This window comes from Oryzias melastigma, linkage group LG9 (genome assembly GCF_002922805.2).
Source record: "Oryzias melastigma strain HK-1 linkage group LG9, ASM292280v2, whole genome shotgun sequence".
NCBI classification, from domain to species: domain Eukaryota; kingdom Metazoa; phylum Chordata; class Actinopteri; order Beloniformes; family Adrianichthyidae; genus Oryzias; species Oryzias melastigma.
In genome coordinates, this window is record NC_050520.1 from 30,777,974 (window position 1) to 30,798,974 (window position 21,001).

The 21,001-nt window shown below is 40.6% G+C and overlaps 1 protein-coding gene across 8 annotated transcripts in view; it reads left to right on the forward strand.

The window, feature by feature from the left end:
* The window catches only part of cux2b (cut-like homeobox 2b), a 132,999-nt gene that overhangs the window by 14,996 nt on the left and 97,002 nt on the right, over positions 1–21,001 (forward strand). The gene's annotated exons all lie outside the window — the stretch shown is intronic.

Consider the following 21,001-nt stretch of genomic DNA (forward strand, 5'->3'; position numbering starts at 1 on the left):
GGAACTCTTTAAGCAGAATTTGGTCACTGAAGATGTTAGTGCTGATAACTGATGATGCTGAAATTGATAGCTGAAAATGGTAAAGCTGAAATGTAAAATAAAATGATCTGGAGGGCCGGATCTTTCCCCTGAGCCTTGACTTTGACATGTGTCCAATAAGTGATAAATATTGCAATGCATGAGCCAAACACACGCACAAAAACCATTTTATTTAACCCTTTAATGCCTGAGGCGTTGCCTGTGACGCTATAACACAGCATACTGTAACTTTTCTCCTTCAAAATCTACTAGAATTGAATAGTTGATCGTGTTAACAGTTGAAAAGTCAGTAAATCAAAGAACATAAACACTGGAGCTTAAAAACCCAATCCACTGAAAATAGTGTTTTGGTGCTTTTAACATGTTCTCGTGGCATTCTTCTGAGAATGGACGACATGTCTTGCAAACTAAATGAAGGCTAAATTCATTTTCAGACTATTTTTAGATTCAAATCATTGTGAATCAGCAGCAGATGCAGCATAATGTTGTTTAAATAAGTGTGATGTATAAAGTTTTTTCCTCATCTGGTTCTAAAATGTACGTCTGGATAGCGCTGATATTGCTCGCCGTTTTTGTTGCACCGTTAATGTTAGGTTGGTGATGTGAGGGACTGTAATCTAGCAGGAGAGCACACAACAGATGGAAGATAGGAAGTGGGGGCGGGCTTATTCCATACCAACAGTCCCGCCCACAACTGAGAAGTGAATTTCTGATGATCGACCGCCGCCCTTCAGAAACTATGTCCAAGAATTATCTATTGCCGCTCAACAGAAACTATGTCCAAGAATTATCTACTGGCGCTCTGCAGAAACTATGTCCAAGAATTATCTACTGGCACTCTGCAGAAACTATGTCCAAGAATTATCTACTGGCGCTCTGCAGAAACTATGTCCAAGAATTATCTACTACCACTCTTCAGAAATTATGTCCAAGAATTATCTACTGGCACTCTGCAGAAACTATGTCCAACAGTTATTTACTGGCGCTCTACATAAACTATGTCTAAGAATTATCTACTGGCGCTCTGCAGAAACTATGTCCAAGAATTATTTACTGCCGCTCTACATGAAACTATGTCCAATAATTATTTACTGCCGCTCTACAGAAACTATGTCCAACAGTTATTTACTGCCGCTCTACAGAAATTATGTCCAAGAATTATCTACTGGCGCTCTGCAGAAACTATGTCCAACAGTTATTTACTGCCGCTCTACATGAAACTATGTCTAAGAATTATCTACTGGCGCTCTGCAGAAACTATGTCCAAGAATTATTTACTGCCACTCTACATGAAACTATGTCCAACAGTTATTTACTGCCGCTCTACAGAAACTATGTCCAACAGTTATTTACTGCCGCTCTACACAACCTATGTCTAAGAATTATCTACTGGCGCTCTGAAGAAACTATGTCCAAGAATTATTTACTGCCGCTCTACAGAAACTATGTCCAAGAATGATCTACTACCACTCTACAGAAACTATGTCCAAGAAAACTAAAAGTTTTTTTTTTTTATTTTGCCAAAAAAAACGGGAATGCTGGGATCATTTTTATAAGAGCTCAAAAGACGATCGGAGTGGGATATTTAAGAAAAGTCAATAAAACTTAAGCTATACTCCAAATGACCTTTGGGCAGTTTTCATCTGGTCGTCAAATGAATATTTTCATCGTTTTATATTTCAAGCTGCCATAAGATTTTTTTTGCATCTGTGTAAACACAATTGTAGTTTACGGCGTCGTGATACATTTTTGATTTATTGTGCAGATTTTTTCTTTTCTTCACCTTTAGAGTGGAGATTCCCACTGACAGCAGCTCCTTTAAAATGTTCTTAAACTGCAAACATGAGTGTGACAGCCTCTCGTAATGTGTGTCAGAAATCAATTAGTTCACTTATTCTCCTTCAGTCATGGCTGGTGGTGTAAAATCGTTACAGTTGCTTCACCATCAGCGCCTGTGTTCTCGCTATAGGTCACCTGTAAGTTATCTATTGTAGTGGCTCACGTCGGGGCTTTTATTTGCTTCTCATAAGTTATTATATCAGCAACCTGAGTGTGCAGTTTTTTTTTTTGGAGTGGAGAGCCAGAGTTGCTCAGGATGAATAATTCACCTGCAGGCTGATGAAAGGAGGGCAGTGAAAGTGTGAAGCGCTGAGGTGGAGTGACCTTGGTTCCTGCTGGCTGCAGGTCACCTGGCCGTTGCCGTGGTAATCATTCACACCAGCCAGATGGCATTTCCGTGGGCGAGCATGAAAAGGACGGGTCAAGATCTGTCCTTCCAGGTCCTGCCAAGCCCAGAAACGAGCTCACGGGCCGCCGTGCTACCTGGAGAGCCGGGAGAAAGACTTTGGGCCGCTGGTTGAGTGGAAATTTGAGGCTTTGTGAATTCCTCCCACATGAAACTCTACCTCGGAGGACTCTTCATAAAGCAGAGAAACTTTGACTTTTAACGCAGGCGTTTTTTTCAAATTCTTCCGTTTTTAAGTATACAGCGGCGTTGCTGCCCTGCGCCGGCCGTACTCTCCTTTGTTGGCATTTCCTTCCTCCCTTGTTTCAGCCCCTTTTTGGTGAATCAAAAGAGTCTGTGGGGTTTTAGATCAGGAACCAAAGCCTGCGATTGTACTACATTTAGCATGACTCAGTTGCTCTGGTGTCAGCTCTAATCCGCACACAGAGACAACAGTATTGCCAAACAGTGAAATTGCTTTGCAGCTTGTGAGCCTGGCTGCCTGCGCTGCCAGCCGGCTCTGTGTGCTGTTTGCCAGTAGAAACACACACACACACACACACCAGCTCTACAACCTCAAATTGGCTGTGAAAATCGCTCTCTGTCTCCCTTTCATTCATGCTTTCTCCTATTTGTTTGCTGGTATTGTTGGTGTCACATGCATCAGTATAATCTCGTTGTGTTTCTAAAAATCACAATCACTGGCTCCTTTCATTCAAGTGACAGAGAGGTTCAAAGTTGACCTCCACCATGTTATCTCATATTTCCAAGATGCGTCTTTTGTTGTCAGGTCTCTTCAGCAGATTGTGTTCGAGTGCAGACACTCCAACCAGCGCGCTCTGCTCTAAACGTTCTTCAAACGCTGCCGCTTCCTCCAGGTCGCCCCTCTCTCCCTTTCGATGGCGATAACAAAGCTAGCGTGAGGGCAGGGTCCATGTGGGGTAAATTGAGATGTGAAATCCGGGAGCCATAACCCTCGGCGCGTGGAAAGCGGGAAAACGTTAGTGGAACAGACTTGAGCATTAAGCTGTTTAACCTCTCGGTGTAGCATTAGTGGTAGAGACTTCAAAGCAGATGCTCCAGCGTTAGAAGCAGAATGACAAATGGGTTTAGAGACGGCAACGGTGAGCATTCTCACAGGAAGACTAGGCCTGTCACTAATGTCAGCTTAATCACTTTGACCTTCCTTCAAGTAGATTTCCATACCTATCCAGTTGTGCTCCTCTTTGAAAAGCCTGGCTGCGATGGCGCTCCTGTTTATATTAGCAATTGTTGACTTGACATGTCCTTAAAGCTGCAATAGTTCATGCATTTTTTGACATCTACATTTTTAGAAGTTTGCTTCGTCGCAGCAAAGTGAGGATAACTGCCATTTTCAAAGATATTCCCGCTGCTTTTAGTTTCTTTCAAAGCAGGATCGCGGTAGTTTAGCTTCTTAAAAAAAGCTGAAATCCTAACAAGTGTTCATCCTCAATGTTTTCTCCAACACTCATGTTCTGAGCGCATTTTAAAAGGGTTAAAGGAGGAAAACTTCTGGATTATAGTCTCTGTTCAGCAGTTGGCTCTTTTCAATGTGCAGATCATTCCTTGGGAATTTCTGGGAGATCCGCACACGTGTCACGGTCAAGGTCAACCAGCTGAAGGTCTGCTCCTTGAGACATGCAGGATGGAGCAGTGAGGTGAGCGTCCCAGCCATTCAAGCACACGGCGGTACTTTATTTTAGCTTAATCCGAACCTTTTTCCAACATCTGAAGTTATCGACAAATTGTAGATTTATGTTTTCTTGCAAGCTAATTTCACAAATTTTTTGGCAAAATGAGTTCTGCTTTTTTCCATCGACTTTTTGTGGATCTCCTGCTGTTTTTCTGTTGTGTGGCATCGAGTAAAAAGAGAAGCGTTTTAACAGAAAGGCCCCCTCTGGTAGACGACGGTGCTTCATTGCGAGCAATGCCAGATCTTTCATAGCGGCGTGTTCTCCCCTCTGCCGCCTCAAGGCTGGAGCAATTGCTTTGCAGGAGTAAATAACCAGCGTTAACAAAACTTCAGGGACACATTAGGGTGCTGGAGGATGGCTCCACGGCAGTGGGGCAGCCTCCTCCACTGAGGCGGGTGGAAGAATCAGGGGGAGATGGGGTAGTGGGTCCTTGGCACCGGTATGAAGCGGTGTTGTCTCTTCCTGCTGACGGCCGGTCCTCTGGTTCTGCTGTGGTTCTCTACTGTGGCCTTGGCAGTATTTGCTTTGAGTGTCGGCTGTAATATGTACACACCGGGCATGTGACGCACGTTCAAGAACAAGCTTTTGATGTTCACACTGGACTGTCGTTACCTGATTCTTATTCATGTACCTACAGTTGGAAGAGATTGAAGTGGTGCAAATCTTACGAATCTTGCTCCAGGCTTTTTCTTTATCAGCTCTGTTCCAATATATGAAAGACTTGGGCCCAATCGGAATTCTCCCCTTCTCCCTACCTCTTCATTTAGCCCTCCAAACGGAGAGTTATGGCAAAATAAAGTCTCCAAATTTAGATGTCACTACCGCTCGACGATGTCATCAACAGTCGCCGGTCGGCTAGTGATAGCGCAAAGCTTCCAGCGCTCAAATATACATAACAAAAGAAGTTTTATAACTTGAAAAGGTCATGCGACAACAAAAAGTCATTACTTACATTTTAATGTAAACTTCTGTGCTTCTCCGCGATGGAAGTCTCTAGATCCCTCCACGATGAGGGTTGCCCTTTAAAAAACACCTTCAGACTAGTGTCCCTACAAATGGAGGGGTAGGGAGAAGGGAACAACTCAGATTGGGCTGAATTGAAATTCTGGCTGAGCACAAACAGCAATTATTCATTTCTCCTTCTTGATCAATTTTCAAACAGTTGGCACTTCCTTGAATTAGAAACAACGCCACTGACGGCTGGTTAACACCGCATGCAGAAGCGCTGCGAAGTGACGCGGAACGGAGGCCACTTCCGTTTCGCGCCCTTGTTAGCCTTTTAACATTGGAGCTAAAGTGTTTATGTCCTTTGATTTACTGTAATTCTTCAACTGTTGACACGATCCACGTGTTAATGGTAGATTTTTCTTCAGAATCTACTGGAATGATCGTGTTAATGGTTGAAAAGTTAAAGATTTAGTTTTTAAGCGTCACCAACAATGCCTCAGGTGTTAAAGGGTTAGCCTATGGTGTAGTTCACACCTGACGCGAAGCGCCGCGGCCTTCCACAGTCCTCCACGGTCTGTTTTTTTTTATTTTTGCGCGTCAATTCTGGTAGGAAGTTACATCAAGACACATGAGAAAATCCAGACAAATTTTAAAATATAACCCTTTTTTACAATAAAATACAGCCATTGACAAATGTGATCATATTTTTGTATCTGAACACTAGTGGTGCTACAAACGATTATTTTGATAGTCGATTTAAGAGCAGATGTTCCTTCAGCAGAAATTTCACTCCGATGGGGTAGAAGTTTCTGGGATGCACAGAAAACATTTAGTTAGCTTTGACAGTGTGTGGAAACGCCAGTCATTATTACTCCACCATAATAGAGGATCTTTTTTTTTTTACTTTTTTTGTTCTGCACTAACGTTAGCTTAGCTTACCTAGACGACGATCCCTCTCCATCGTTATCATACTCAGTCACAGTGTGCTCATGCATCGCCGTAGTGCTAACATGGAACACGAGTTCTGCCTTGCAGATATTTTACTTTTTTTTGTTTCCCTCACTTCAAAGCTTCGTTGGCTTTTGTTAAGGTACCTGAGCCTTCCTACAACTTCCTGTGAAAGCATTAATGACCCGGATTAGCACGTGTGTCAAAGACAATGGCAGACGCAGCGTTAGAAAGTACGCATCGTAGTTTTGAGATAAAATTTAAAATAATGATAATTGTGACAGCTGTGGCCGTATTTGGTTTTGTTGTTTGTTTTTGTTCTGTGTTTTGTGTATTTTTCTGTAATAAAAAAAAACAAATAATCGACTATTAAATTAGTCGTCAATTATTTCAATTGTCGATCAGTCGTCGACTAAGCCCTAAGCCCGACTAAACAGACTGTAGAGGGGAAAATAAACACACAAAACAGACGCACACAGACCAATGTAGCGGGCCAACTACAGAGCGCACGCATGCGGGGGTGGGGGGTGTTGGATGTTTCATGATACCAACAAAAAGCTTTAAATAGCTACTCTGGTGTGAACTGGGGTTACTATAAATCAAAGTCCCTGATTTGTCAAAGTTCACTTTCAATGTGCGTAAAATGGACGCACTTTTTGGACGTAGAGCCCAAAAGTGGTTGTAGAAACTTTGGTGAGTTTTGAACGCTGAAGCTTGAAACATGAGTTTACATAGACTTGTCATTGAAAGTGGTGTGAGCATAGCATCAGACGTGTGTGGTTTATGTTCCACACTCCTCTCATTGAGCAGGCCTCCGTCCTTCCAGCAGGGTTTAGCCCGACACGCCTCCGCTGTGTTTAGAACAATCAGCTTTTTTAGCTCCCGAGAGTTTGTGTTGTCGTCTGATGAAGACAGCATTTTTTACATTGCTCGTTCAGACGCTGGTTGTCAAGTTACAGGATGTTAGTGCGACGTGACGAGCGCCCCCGAACCTGACACACTCATTAGATCGATGCTCGACTAGCCTCGTCCAGGTTGTCTTGGGGGAATCTGGATGGTTCAGTCTGTTTGCTGCACAGAGGCAGAGATCCTGTGTGCGCTGCTGATTTGTAAGGGCCATTTGTCCTCATTTAAGTGAGAAAACACTCGCAGGAAAGGGGCCCTCCTGGTGGTCTTCTGAGCATTAAAGCAGCATTTTTTATTACTAAGCAGATATGCTCTTATTTATCAAAATAATTTGAAAGGTGTTTTTTAGGAGAGGGAGATGGATCAGTTTTGTTGCACGAGACGGTCTCGTCTATGTGTGGCTTAACCCCCCCACCCCCACCCCCACTCACACACACACTTAATTACTTTTATTCATGCCCAACAAAAGGGAAGGAATGGAATAAATCTGAGCTGCTTCTTCTCTGGAAAGGTGCATTCTGGGACCCTAAAGCAGGTGAGATGGCTTCAAGAGGAACAGTTTATCATTTTTAATGGAGAGATACAGGAAGTGGAGAAATGAAGTGATTTATACAGCGCCTCAGTCTGGGGAGGAAAGGACGAGTCCATCCTCCTGTCCTCACCTCTGATTTGTCGTCATTCCTGCTGCTCTTTGCTCATCATTCTCATTCTGTGCCTCGCCTGCAAAAACCAGATTCTTGGTGAAACATCTTTTGATGCTTGTCTCTTTGTTTCTCCAAAACTGCTGTGCGTCTGCCTCCTGTTTTCTGGGATGTCGAGGTTTCATTGTCACCTGTTCATAGACGTTCCTCCAGGAAGGCACGGGCGTATTGATCAGGGTTTGCAACAGCGTCAGCCGCGCTGCAGGTATGTGATACAGGCCTTCAGGCTGTTCCGTCTCTGTGCGGTCTCACGAGCGCTCCCCGAACTTCGTAATCTTTTATGAATATGCAGCTTTTGCTTCTACAGCAGGAGTGTCAAACTCAGTCGCACAAGGGGCCAAAATCCAAAACACACCTTAGGTCAGGATAAACATTTATTGAACACTCTAAAACTACATTTTAAAACTTTAAAGACATAACTTTTTAATATATTTATGAACTAGATATATAGCATTATCTGCAATAATGCTAGTGTGAATGCTGTAAGCTGAATTTGGATGCTGAAGATGCTGAAATTGATAGCTAAAACGCTGATAGCCAGCTAAAAATATTAGCTAAATACCAAATTAGCCTAAAAAAAGTAGTTAGTCAAAATAGTTAGCATGTAGCTGAAAAAATAGCTAAATTTCAAAACAGCCTAAAAACAACAAAAAAAAGCATGTAAATATAAGATAAAATCCGTAACACCCTAAAAAACTTTTAAAAAGCTAGCATTTAGCTGAAATATTAGCTAAACTCCAAAATGGACACACAAAACTTGAAAGAAAGCCTAAATTAGCCAAAACAGCTAGTATGTCGCTGAAATATTAGCTAAAGTCCAAAACAGCCTAAAAAAGGTAAAAAAGAAAAGCCTAAATTAGCCAAAACCGCTAACCAAAATCCTAAGCCTAAGCAAAATCTTAGCAAATGTCAAAATAGTCCAAAAAGCTAGCAGAATGCTAAATTTTTAAAACTTTAAAACCACAACTTTTTAACATATTTATAATACTAAAAAGGAATAAGGAATATTATTCCAGAATAAATCAACTTAAACCTTAAATAACTTTCAAGATTTTACGCTCCATAAAAATATATTTTTCAAAATAATAGAAGTGAGAAATGAATGCAAGATAACATCGGGCCATTGATAACAATAAAATAAAATGATCTGGAGGGCCGGATAGAATCACCCAGAGGGCCGGATCCGGCCCCCGGGCCTTGACTTTGACACATTATTATATGAATCTGCAGCTTTTGCTTCTACATCATCACTATTTTCTAATGTGGTCACGCATAAACTGCAGTGCGTCCCGCCAGAGTAAAGGTGTTTGGCATTTCAATGAAGAGATGGAGAAAAGAACAAACCCAGAGTTGTGAATCTTCCCTTCTATTCCCCTTGTTAGCCTCTTCTTGCACCCCCCCCCCTCCCCCTTATTTTTCTTCTCTCCTTTTTTCCAGATGATTTTTTATGATATTTCCCTCCCCTCCCTCCGCATCTCTCCCTCTGTATCGCTCTTTCACTTCTCGGCAGTTTTCCCCAGACAGGTTCCACAGTGTTTTAGAGGGGATGGATTTAATTGCTCTGTGGGGATTGGTTGGCTGTGCTGGGCTCGGCTGTTTAATTAGTGTACCCTGCCGGGATTGGTTTAATGCTTCATGATCTTGAAATTGTCTGATTGTTCAGCCCTCTGGGGACTCTCGCTGCCTACGTAGGCCAGCAGGTTTAGCTAAACACTGCTCCGGGCTTTTGCTGCATGCAGTAGAAGGACGGTCTGCCTAAGGAAGTGGAGTGTGACTCCGATGGGGAGGGGGTCACCCTTAGTGACAGTCAGGAGGGCATCTATGTGAAGTGGGCAGGAGATCAAGACTTCAAAGAGAAAATATCCCCTCAATACTTTTCAGGATGCAGAATGCAAATGATCAAATTGACTATTAATGCAATACCAATATTATTTTAGTGTGAGAAGAAAACACTCACTTAAAGACTCAATCTGAAGAAATTGTGTTTTTAACATGTGGGTTAATACCCATTAACCCACATGTGTCAAAGTCAAGGCCCAGGGGCCGGATCCGGCCCTCCAGATCATTTTATTTCATTGTTATTATTGGCCCGATGTTATCTTGCATTAATTTCTAACTTCTATAATTTTGAAAAAATATATTTTTATGGAGCGTAAAATATTGAAAGTTATTTAAGGTTTAAGTGGATTTATTCTGGAAAAATATTCCTGACTTTTTAGTATTTATAATTATGTTGAGAAGTTACAGTTTTAAAGTTTTAAAAATTGTCATTCTACTAGCTTTATGGACTATTTTGCCATTAACTAAGATTTTATAGACTGTTTTGGAGGATTTTTTTTTTAGGCTATTTTGAAGTTTAGCATTTTTTTCATTTGCATGCTAGCTGTTTTAGCTAATCTAAGATTTATTTTTAATTTTAATTTTTAAAAAAAAAAATTTAGGCTAAGTTTGCAATTAGCTAATATTTTAGCTGGCTATCAACTTCAGCATTTTCATAATAAAGTTTATACATATAGTTTATATATATAGCTATAAGCTTCAGCGTTTTTAGCTATCAATTTCAGCATCTTCAGCTATCAGCACTATAATCAATGCATAGAGATATTTCACACTATAGTGATTCTCTGTTTCGTACATTCTTCGGCACGTAAAAACTCAATCACACTTTCAGCAATTTCAGCAAAATTTGGTATCAAAACGTTCATCTTGTTCAGGACATTACTGCTTTTATTTTTAATATTCATAAGTTTAACTTTAAAGTTTTTGAAATATTGAACGAAATATTCCCCATAGGAAAAAAATGAAAAAGTCTTCAATTTTCAAAATTTCAAGCAGATTAGTAACAGGCCTTTAAAAATATTCAGTGGGTATGTTTGAATCCTTTATAGTAATAATAATGGCTCATAATAATTACCAGCAACATGCAAACATTTTTGGCAAATTCACTATTTACTGGGTTTTTTAGGCTAATTTAGATTTTAGCTTTTATTTTAGCAACAGGCTAACATTTTTTACTAATTTAGTTTACCGAGACATTTTAGGCTATTTTGGAGTTTAGCTAGTATTTAAGCAACAAGCTAGCTTTTCTGGCTAATTTGGTATCTACTGAGGTTTTTCATGCTAATTTGGAGTTCAGCTTATAGTTTAGCAACATGTTAACGTTAATTTGTTTTCTTCTGAGGTTTTTTTTAGGCTATATTGGAGTTTAGATTCTATTTTAGCAACAGGCTAACATTTTTCTTTAATTTAGTTTATTGTTGAATTTTAGGCTATTTTGGAGTTTAGCTAGTATTTAAACAACGAGCTCACTTTTTTGGCTAATTCGGCATCTACTGAGGTTTTTTGGGCTAATTTGGAGTTTAGCTCTTATTTAAGCAACACGCTACATATTTTTGCAAAATTGGCATGTATTAAGGATTTTTTTTCAGAAATTTAGGTCAACTTCAGCGCTCTTTCATAGTTCTTTAACAAAATTTCCAGTCTTTAAGCAAATTTTACATTTTGCAAGCACTTAAAGTAAATTCTGTCACCATTTTCTGCAAAAAGCTTCAGTATCGTCAGCGAATACTTTCAGGAAAAAAAACATTCACACTAGTATTATCACAGGTTTTGCAACTTTTCTAGTTTGCCATGCCCTTGTATTTTTCACATTTGTGGTTTGAGTTAAAGTTCTACTTCTGAAGAAGCCTCTCTTGCTGGCTCATGTGGCGTCTCTGCTGCGGCGGGGTGATCAAACCGTCCCCCAACGATGTGCTTGGTCACCTTGAGTTCCGCGGAAGGGGAAATTGCATTTGCGTAAACAGCCGTTTACTGTGTTGTCGTCCCCTCTGAAGCCTCCCGCGGGATGTCCTTGGTTTGGTGCAGTAATGGCAGCGCCGTCGACCTCAACCGTAAATGCGCTCGGCGTCACATCCTGGAAAAAGGGAAGAGCTCCGGGCGCAATCGTCCAGTACACGTCGTGCTTTCTGAAGGCTAAACTCATTCTGCCTCATCAGACTGAAGTGCATAAATCTCAAGTGGATGATAATAAGAACACACTCCTCTGCCTTTCTGCTTGGACTTAATAATGCGTTTGTCCTCACAGAGAATCATGACTGAGTGTTGGAGCACAAAAATGATTACTTTTTGTCTGAAAGCTTTCTCCATTAGGAATCCTCCAGGTAGATGCTGCACAGATCTTTCACAGTGCTGCTGCTGCTGCTGATTGCATTACCTTTTCTCTTGTATTTTTCCTGCGCCCCGTGTTTATTATTGTGTTTTCCTCCTCCGAGTCTCCGAGTACACGCATATGATCACTTAGGTGACAATATGGCAACGGAGTCACTCCCAAATGAGACCAGCACCCTTTCTCTCTGGGGGAGATGCCCTGATTACTGAGTGGCTGTGAGTTGAGGACCCCCTCCAGCTGTATGGATTGTTTGTGCAATGGTGATAAGAGGTTGGGAGTAATCAGAACTAGACGACTTCTACATTATGAATGATGTACATTCAGTGCTGGGTCAACTTGACTTACCTCAGATTAGGTGGATTTGAACATTTGATACCACAATATACTGGTAAATCCAGCTCTTTCATGAAAAATCCCCAAGTCTCAATAATGCAGAATTGGTTCAAAGATGAGAAAATATTATTGCTTCCCACCCGCGTTCCTCTCACGCCATTTGGGCAGGGTGCGAGTTCAGCGTCCGTCTAGACGTGCAGCATCATTAACCTGCCACGACCTCGGTCCCTGATGAATTCCCCCTCACATCCCCTGCAGCCCGGCTTTAGCAGCCCCTCTTCAGTCCGCTGGGAGCTGGGGCTCCACTGGACTGTCCATTAGAGCCACTACCCTCTACTGGCAGGCATTAATAGGCCAAGTGGCCAGAGCCTTTCTCTCAGACTGCTGAATAATTCAGACCGTCTGGGCTGTGTCTAGTCCCGGGGCGCAGGGGGATGTGAAGTGGGGAACAGGGTGCGGGAAGGCATGGAGGTGCAGGGGTTAATAACAGGTCTGCGTCTGTTTCAGCAGCTGCCCCCACGCCAAAATTCCCATCAAACACTCCCAACCCCACCTCACTTATGAAAGAATCCTATTCAGTTGATTAGATTTTTTCAAAATGGATCAATTTTTAATCAGTGGAGCATCTGACTACGGTCAATACCATTGTCGCTGAGAAGACAGTTGCTGGGCAGTCGCCTGTATTTACAGGAATGTTGTTGTTTTTCTTTATGCAGATAGGGAGGTGGTAAATGGCGAACTCGGATCATTGCACCAGTCGTGGCGTTTTTAGACTTTTCGTGCCTGTTCCACCGCAACAGTTACTGGAACATCAGCAGTGAATATTTGGCAGAAAAGTGGATGCGTCTAATATCTTTCCCTGGGTGGATGTGGGCTCACCCAAAGAGACGTCCTCACCCATTTGCATCTCTATGAGTAGGAGGAGTGAGCAGCAAGCAAACTCGCTGTAATTCTGCCATTTCATTGGACTGTGGGGAGACCCTAACATCTTAAATAACGAGAAGCCCATAAACCTAATGTTCAGAACCTCTTTGCAGCTGCTGACAATCTCCAGTTATGACGTGCCAATCCTTCCTATTTATGCATCTGTGCACATCTGGTTTTAACATATTTGTCTCCAAACTATATTTTGCATGATAATTTTGAGAGCATAAGAAAAATATAGACTTTAATACAGGGCAGGTTCAAGCATCTTTTGTCAAAATTGTTTTTATTTTTATCCAAAAGTTAGTCTAGTTTGTCTGCCTCCCACTGCTCCTTTTCAGTTTCCACTATGGGCAGCTAAAATTATAAAAAAGTATAAATGTATATATTTTATTTTTAAAAAAAGCTCCATAATGTTCCCTTTCTGCAGCCAATGTTTTAGTAAACAAGGTCAAATGTGCAACATAGTCGGAAATCAATGAGCTTTTCTCCTGCTGGGGTTAAATCAATTGATCAATCCCTAAAAAGGATGAATCTATGTTGTGGAAATGAAAACATTCATCAAGGTATCCATTAGAAACTGAATTTACTTTGAGATATTTTTATTTACAGAGTAAAAACATAGCAGAAAATGGGGCAAATTAAGCTACTTTTAAAAACTGCTTATTATTGTGACATGGTGCTTTTATTTATAATAATAAGTGGGATGAAGAGAATAAGGCTTCTGCAATGAAAACACAAATAAGGATTTGTTAAAATTCCGCACTGGAGCTCTGTATAATACCAGGTCAATCAAACATCTAATTTCTGCAAAAAAATGCCAAAACGTTTGCAAAAGCAAGGTATTGTCTTTCATAAACTATACTGTACAGCAGGGTGTCAAACTCAATTACAGAGGGGGTCAAAATCCAAAACACACCTTAGGTCGCGGGCCGAAAAGGATAAACATTTATTGAACACTGTAAAAATTTAAACTTTAAAACCGTAACTCTTTAACATAATTATTAACTAGATATATAGCATTACCTACGATAATACTAGTGTGAATACTGCAATCTGAATTTTGCCGCTGAAGATGCTAGTGCTGATATCTGAAGATGCTGAAATTGATAGCTAAAAATGCTAAAGCTGAAAACGCTGAAGCTGAAAGCCAGCTTTTAGCTAAATGTCAAATTAGCCTAAAAAAAAACAAAAAAACAACTTTGGTTAGCCAAATCAGCTAGCATGTAGCTGAAAAAAAGCAAAACTTTAAAATGGTCTAAAAAACTGAGAGAAAGCCTAAACTAGCCAAAACAGCTAGCAAAATAAATCAACTTAAACCTTAAATAATTTTCAATATTTTACTCTCCATAAAAATATATTTTGTCAAAATCATACAAGTTAGAACTGAACACAAGATAACATCTGGTCATTAACAACCATAAAATAAAATGATTTGGAGGGCCGGATAGAATCACCTGGAGGGCCGGATCCGGCCCCCGGGCCTTGACTTTGACACGTGATGTACACATTCTTAAGAACAAGAAACATGTCTGAACAGATGTTTTCTATTGTTGCCCTTAAATAGAAAAATGTGCAGCAGTTCCACGCAGAGTTTGCTCTAGGAGGAGGACAAAGAGCTGTCAGGAGGAGAATGAATAGCAGGGATGTTTAGCATTAGTTGTAGTAACAGCATAATATTGAATGTTTTTACAGTAGCGTTTTAAAGTTCCAGACGACTTTGGTGTTGATAAGACTGAGCAGCTGACATAAATCAATACAGTGGAAGGACTCTGAGGCAGCGACTGGAGAGTGGAAAAAAAAAATCTATTTGCAAGGATACAAAAACAATAAACTGTCATCAGAAAAAGCCCATTCTTTCAGCTTTAAACACACTTTATAGAGTAAGCATTGGAGTGGACATTTGAACCACAGCAAACTAAACACTGCTTTTTCTTTTACAAAGGCTGGCTCTGAGATGCTTTCTATTTTATCTAGCTGCATTGGATTCTGTAGATATAACGAGAGAGATATATCCGTGTCACATTTAAGCAGCGTAGGAATTTTCTGGATATAATTGCATCAAAGTGTCTTTCCAGACATCCTGCATGTTGAAGAATCTTTTTGGTTCAGTGGCAGCATGGCATCATCCCTATCATTCTCATTGATTTCACAGCAAATTGGCATAATCACTTATTGACACAGTGCTGTTGTGGTACTGACATTGCAAACAGTGGTATGTTGTCACGCCCTACTTTGCATCTCTGTAATACGTTTAGCATCGTTGCAGGGACCCATTGACATGCTGTCAGTCGGATTATGACTTAGAGCCGTGTCGGCATAATGACTGACATATCAGCATTTAGAACAGATGGTGACTTAATGATCTATTTGTGCTTTGAAAATGATTAGGATTACAGTATTAGCATACGGCGTGGATGTTCTAAAACATCAAGTTCAAAGACGGAACAGAATACTTCGTCTAATAACTGACTGCTAATAAAACGTGACAAAAGCTGCATTTTACACCTAAATGGGGCTTATTGTTAACATCATTCAGTCTGATTTAGTTAATAGATGTAGTTAATAGCGGATATACTTACCATAGTTGTGTATTTGCAATCTTTTGCTGGATGAGTGTAGCCTTTCCTGTACAGAATTTGACGATCTTTTAGGACCCACTTTAATGAAAATTGTGTTTTTGTTGCATTTTTCTTATGATAAAAAAAAGACATAGAAAGACAGTTAAGCTCAGGGTATTTTTTTTTTAAATATTCTTTATTATTAAAAAAGTCTCCCCTCTCTGCTCTGGTGTGATGCATCCACTTGCAGACTAAACCCTCGTTTCCACTGAGCAGTCCGGTTCAGTAAGTTTTAAGCGTTTCCATTGTAAAATGGACCCATTAAACAGTTCCGTTCCTCTTGAGGGCCCCATCCATTGTAAGGTGCATAGAAAAATAGAACGGGACACCCTCTGTTTGGCAGAAAGTGATGATGACAGTGTAGCGCTAAGCTAGCAATTCCATTTTCTTCTTTACGGCGACAATATTTCAAACATTAAATTCCTGTTCTACACAATGTATAGAGTAAAGCAAGAAAAAGACAAGCTGCTGGATGACCTCCATTGTTGTTGCTTTTCTAGTTGACACGCTAGCAGTCTACACCACGCATGTGCAGTGAAAACAAACCGCTCAGTGGAAGCGAGCCTTACAATACCACTCCTCCACTACTGGACTGCTCAGTGGAAATGTGGCTAAACAGATCCATGAACGTCTTCCTTATCCTCGTCGAGCTGCCATCTGGCTCAAACCGCGAAGCAGCTTCGATATTGCTCGCAATTTTTTTTGTTTTTTTTGCTACGCTAATGTTAGCTTGATGTTATACGGGGCTGTAAACTAGCGGGAGAGAGTGTAAACAAAGGGATGATGGGAAATTAGCAGAGGCTAGCTTCCGCACCAACAGTCCCACCCACAACTCAGAGGCAAATTTCTAATGAACTCTTGCTGTTCTGCAGAAACTATGTCTCAAAAAACAACACAGGCTATTCTTCCCCTCTCCCTATCCCTACATTTAGCCGAATTCCCCCTAATCACTATAAAGTGCGTTCGCCATTTTCTAGTGCTGTCCGAATCTACTAATTCCAAATTGAGTGCACTCGATATTTCCAAGAAATCTTTGCGAAAAACTAGCGTGCATCAATGCTCACTGGATTAGGAAATATAGACCACAATGCATTGCGGTCAAACAATTTCGAACAAAAAACACGTGTTTAAATATAATATTTGAATAAACCATCCACATTTTCACCATCAGAACACAGTGGAGTCATAAATAAATGTGAAATGTTCGTATTTATTCGATTTATGAAATCTGTAACGTCATATCTGTTTTTTAAAAAAACAAAAGAAAAGTAGTGAACATCGTGTCCGAATTACCTTTTAAATCCAGGGCACTATATAGTCCCACACTATATAGTTTTTTAGTAGTTAGGGGGGGGGGGGGGGATTCGGACACAAACAGTGTCTATAAACTCAGACGTCACTTCCACTCGATGACGTCATCAATAGTCGCCGGTCCGCTAGCATTAGCGCGGAGCTTCCAGCGCTCAAATATACATAACAACAGCTGTTTTATAACTTTAAACAGGTCATGCTGCAACAAAAAGTCATAACTTACATTTAAATTATAACTTCTGCTTCAGAGCGCACCCACGTGAAGAAAAGCGCTTCTACTCTGCTGCACAGCGTGACACGGAACCACTGATTTTATAATAAAATATAAATATAGTTGGAGTGCGACTTCAAAGACCCACTCCAATCATCTTGTGATTTATTTTTAAACTGTTCCCATTGGTCTTTTATTTATGATGATCCCGTTTTTAGACAAAAATAAATAAATAAATAAATAAAAGATTATTGGTGCGGAGTAAGCCTGCCTCCATTTCCCATCATCCATTTGTTTGCATGCTCTTTCGCCAGCTTACATACCCTCAAACCCCCAACCTAAATGGTGACCAATATCAGCTATCCATCTGTACAGTTTCTCCCAGATTCCAGCTCAGACGAGAAAAACCAAGACCTACATGAATCTATTTGTCTGCAAGTGGATGCATCGGAATGGAGTAGAGCAAGGAATTTGTGGCTTGCTGTTGTAGCTTTTACATCACCGCTACAACCTTTTTCCAATGGCACTTTTTTGTAAAATAAAAAATAAAATAAAATAAAGAAGTAAGTTTAAGCTATGAGAAAAATGGCACAATAACATGCTAAAAACACCAAAATCAGGATTTTCATTGGCGTGGGGTTTTAAAGATTGAATTTTTCTTTCAGTACTTAATATTCAATCTCTGACTTAATTAAAACTAGTTGTCATGACATTTGATTTATAGTCTAGATGCTCTACTTTTTAACTGACATCAGAAACAGAAGAAGCAGAAACGTGAAATGAACGGTGTAAACTCTAATGGTTTAGACATGGCATAAAAGACTGTATTTTTCCATCTAATCTTCTGCCTAAACATCAAACTCGTGCAGAAAAGCAATGCTTTCACAAAGAGCAGGTTTTTTTTTAGTCCACTAATGACAGTGTTTTAAATCTCCTTGCCGTTCTGCCAATGGCGCTGTTTTTTTTTTGTTCTTTCCTCTGATTTGTGTAAGCTGAGGTTCAGAATTCTTAGCTGATTGCGCGCCTCTAGTCATGCACTTTCTCTGCTTTTCTCTCCAGACCTTTGTCTTCTCAAAGCTTTTTTTCTGTTTGCAGGTACAGAAATGCAATTTCCATGCAGTTATGCTGAATAGGTGCTGATGTGTGTCGGAAAAAAGTTTGGCAGTCAAAACATGCAGCGGATAGGCAGTCGCCCAGTTTGTGTTTAATGTGCTCTCAATCAGCGGGGAGATTCCCGTCTGTGCGTGCGGCGTTCTGAATCTGCTGGTCTTCAGCTGCTGTCTCAACAGTTTGCCCCCGTCGCCTGCTCGTCTGCTTGATATGCAAAGTTCATCATTCAGGGAATCATTTTGGACCAGTGTAAACGACTTGGCAACAATGATTAGCTGAAGCTGCAGAGGGAAACACAACATCATTGTGTTAGTGCATTTGGAGACCATCACCCCTCCCTCAGGTCATCTGGCTTAAAGCACTCCCAGCCTGGAGTGAGGCGCTCTTTAAAAACAGCACCCAAACAGCACCACAGTAAATACACTGAAAATGGACTTACTTAATGGGAGACTTTGCATGCTTAATTGCAAGTATGGATTGAAGGTCCATTAAAAGACATCAGAGTCCACCATACAGTTTGAATATACTTGAGATGGATTGATCCATCGGCTTCCTGGCTTTTCTACCTGAAAAAGTCATTAGAAACACGGAGTGAATGCCTCTTTAGAACATGGAGGAATAAAGCATTATCATGCTCCAAACACTCATGGACATTTCTGTTTGTGCAGTGTATGAGGGTGGCACCGGAGAAGCCCTGAGAGAAATATCAGCCCTTATTTATCCGAGCCTTTTTAGGCCCCAGCTCAATAGCGGCGGTCTGACGGTCGCAGCACGTGGGGACTATCTGGCCGAGGGGTGGAGGGAGCCGGGCCTGGCGTCAGCTCCACTGACAAGCTCTTATTTACCGTCCAGATCTATGAGTCAGTTTATGTACCTAATCGTAAAGCACGGAGATTTATCGAAGCTAACGGGACAGTGGGGAATACCCCAGGAGACTGGCAGATTGGGCTCCTCCCCCTCCTGTGCCTCTCTGGACGAGCTTCAGGTTTGCTCCACCTGGTCCAGCTTGCCAGGACTTTCTGGGAAAAGGGTGGGGGGGTGGGGTGTCTCAGGCCAGATGAGAGAGTCTCATAACTCTGCCAGATATAGACAGCTGATTGCTCATCTAATAAAGAGTGGGGTCATAAAAATTGGACGGGCTAATGGATGACTCTGGAAGGATTAATAACAGTTTACTGGCCAGGTCCAGTGACCTCTTGCAGAGCAAACAATGCACGGGGGTGAGGGACTGTTACGACTATAAAAGTCTGTTCCTGCTGCCGGTTCCTTTTCTCCTCCTCATGAAGAGGTGCATGTTTTTTGCAATCAGGGATAAAAGATCCACCGTAGAGGTGCCTGGGAAGACTCTTCTTCTTCCAGATCCGTCGAATGCTGCTCTGTTTCTCTGTGTCCTCCCTGCTCTGTGTGTTAGGCACTCTTATGGACATTAGGCTACTTCAAATGCTAAAACCGGATTAGTCTTCCCCTTTTTTTGTTACGGATCAGAGCCAGATGTAACAAATTGGGGGCTTGTCCGAGATATTTGCTTTAGTGCTGAGTGGTGCTGGGCGATATGATGATACATATTGTGTGGGCGATAGAAAAGCATCTAATGTGTCATATCGTTTCTATTGTTTGTATTTGTTTATTATTTTTGCTGAACCTTTGTGCAAATGTATGTTTTCCTATGAAAACAATTCAAACGCTTCTCATTTGTAACTATTCAGTTATGTGTTACTTGGAAAAATGAAGTCAGAGAAAAGTAAGTAATGACATTTTAGTCCATTTTTTTTCAGAGAATAACTAAAATATACTTTATTGTGGTATAGCGTGATATATATCATTATTGTGATATGAAATAATCTGAATCATATACAATTTTTTTCCATATCGCTGTGCACCAGTGCGGACGTACGCTGGGCAGAGCTTCCCTTTGCCCTTTATTTATTGTGATTTAGAGTCATGTGAACAAATTGGGGGCCCGTCCGGGATATTTGCTTTAGTGCGTGGTAGTGCTGGGCGATATGAGGATACATGTTGTTTTGGCGGGTGCAAAATGTCTATCGTGCCATTTCTCTTCTATTGTGCTTATTTGTTTATTTTTTATTGTGTTTTCCTACTAAGAAACTTAAAACTGTTGTGCACTTTAAAAAAAAAGTTTCACATTTGTAACTATTCATTTACGTGTTACTTGAAAAAATGAAGTCAGAGACAAATAAGTAATGACATTTTTGTCAATTTTTTTCAGAGAGTACCTGAAAATATACTTTATTGTGGTATTTCGTGATACATATCATTATTGTGATATAAAATAATCTGTATCATGATATACATTTTTTTTCCATATTGCCGTGCACTAGTGCGGAGGTACCTCTGGCAGAGCTTTTCTCTCCCCTTTATTTGTTATGGTTTAGAGCCATTTGAACAATTTGGGGGCTTGTCCGGGATATTTGCTTTAGTGTAGAGTAGTGCTGTGCGATATGATCACACATATTGTGTGGGCGAAAGAAAAATGTCTTTCGTGCCATTTCTCTTTTATCGTTTTTGTTTATTTTTATTGCTGAGCCTTTGTGGAAAAATGTGTGAAAATTCTACTTTTTGAGGTTTTCATTGCGTTATACTGCACTACTACTACTTTTCCTACTAAGAAACTTAAAATGGTTGTGCAAAAATGCTTCTCATTTCTAACTATTCAGTTAGATGCTTCTTGAAAAAATGAAGTCAGAGAAAAGTTTTTTTAGAGAATGACTGAAATATACTTTATTGTCGTACATCGTGATCAGTGTTGGGACTAACGCCGTTTAAGTATAACGGCGTTACTAACGGCGTTATAAATCAAGTAATTTAGTAATCTAACTAATTA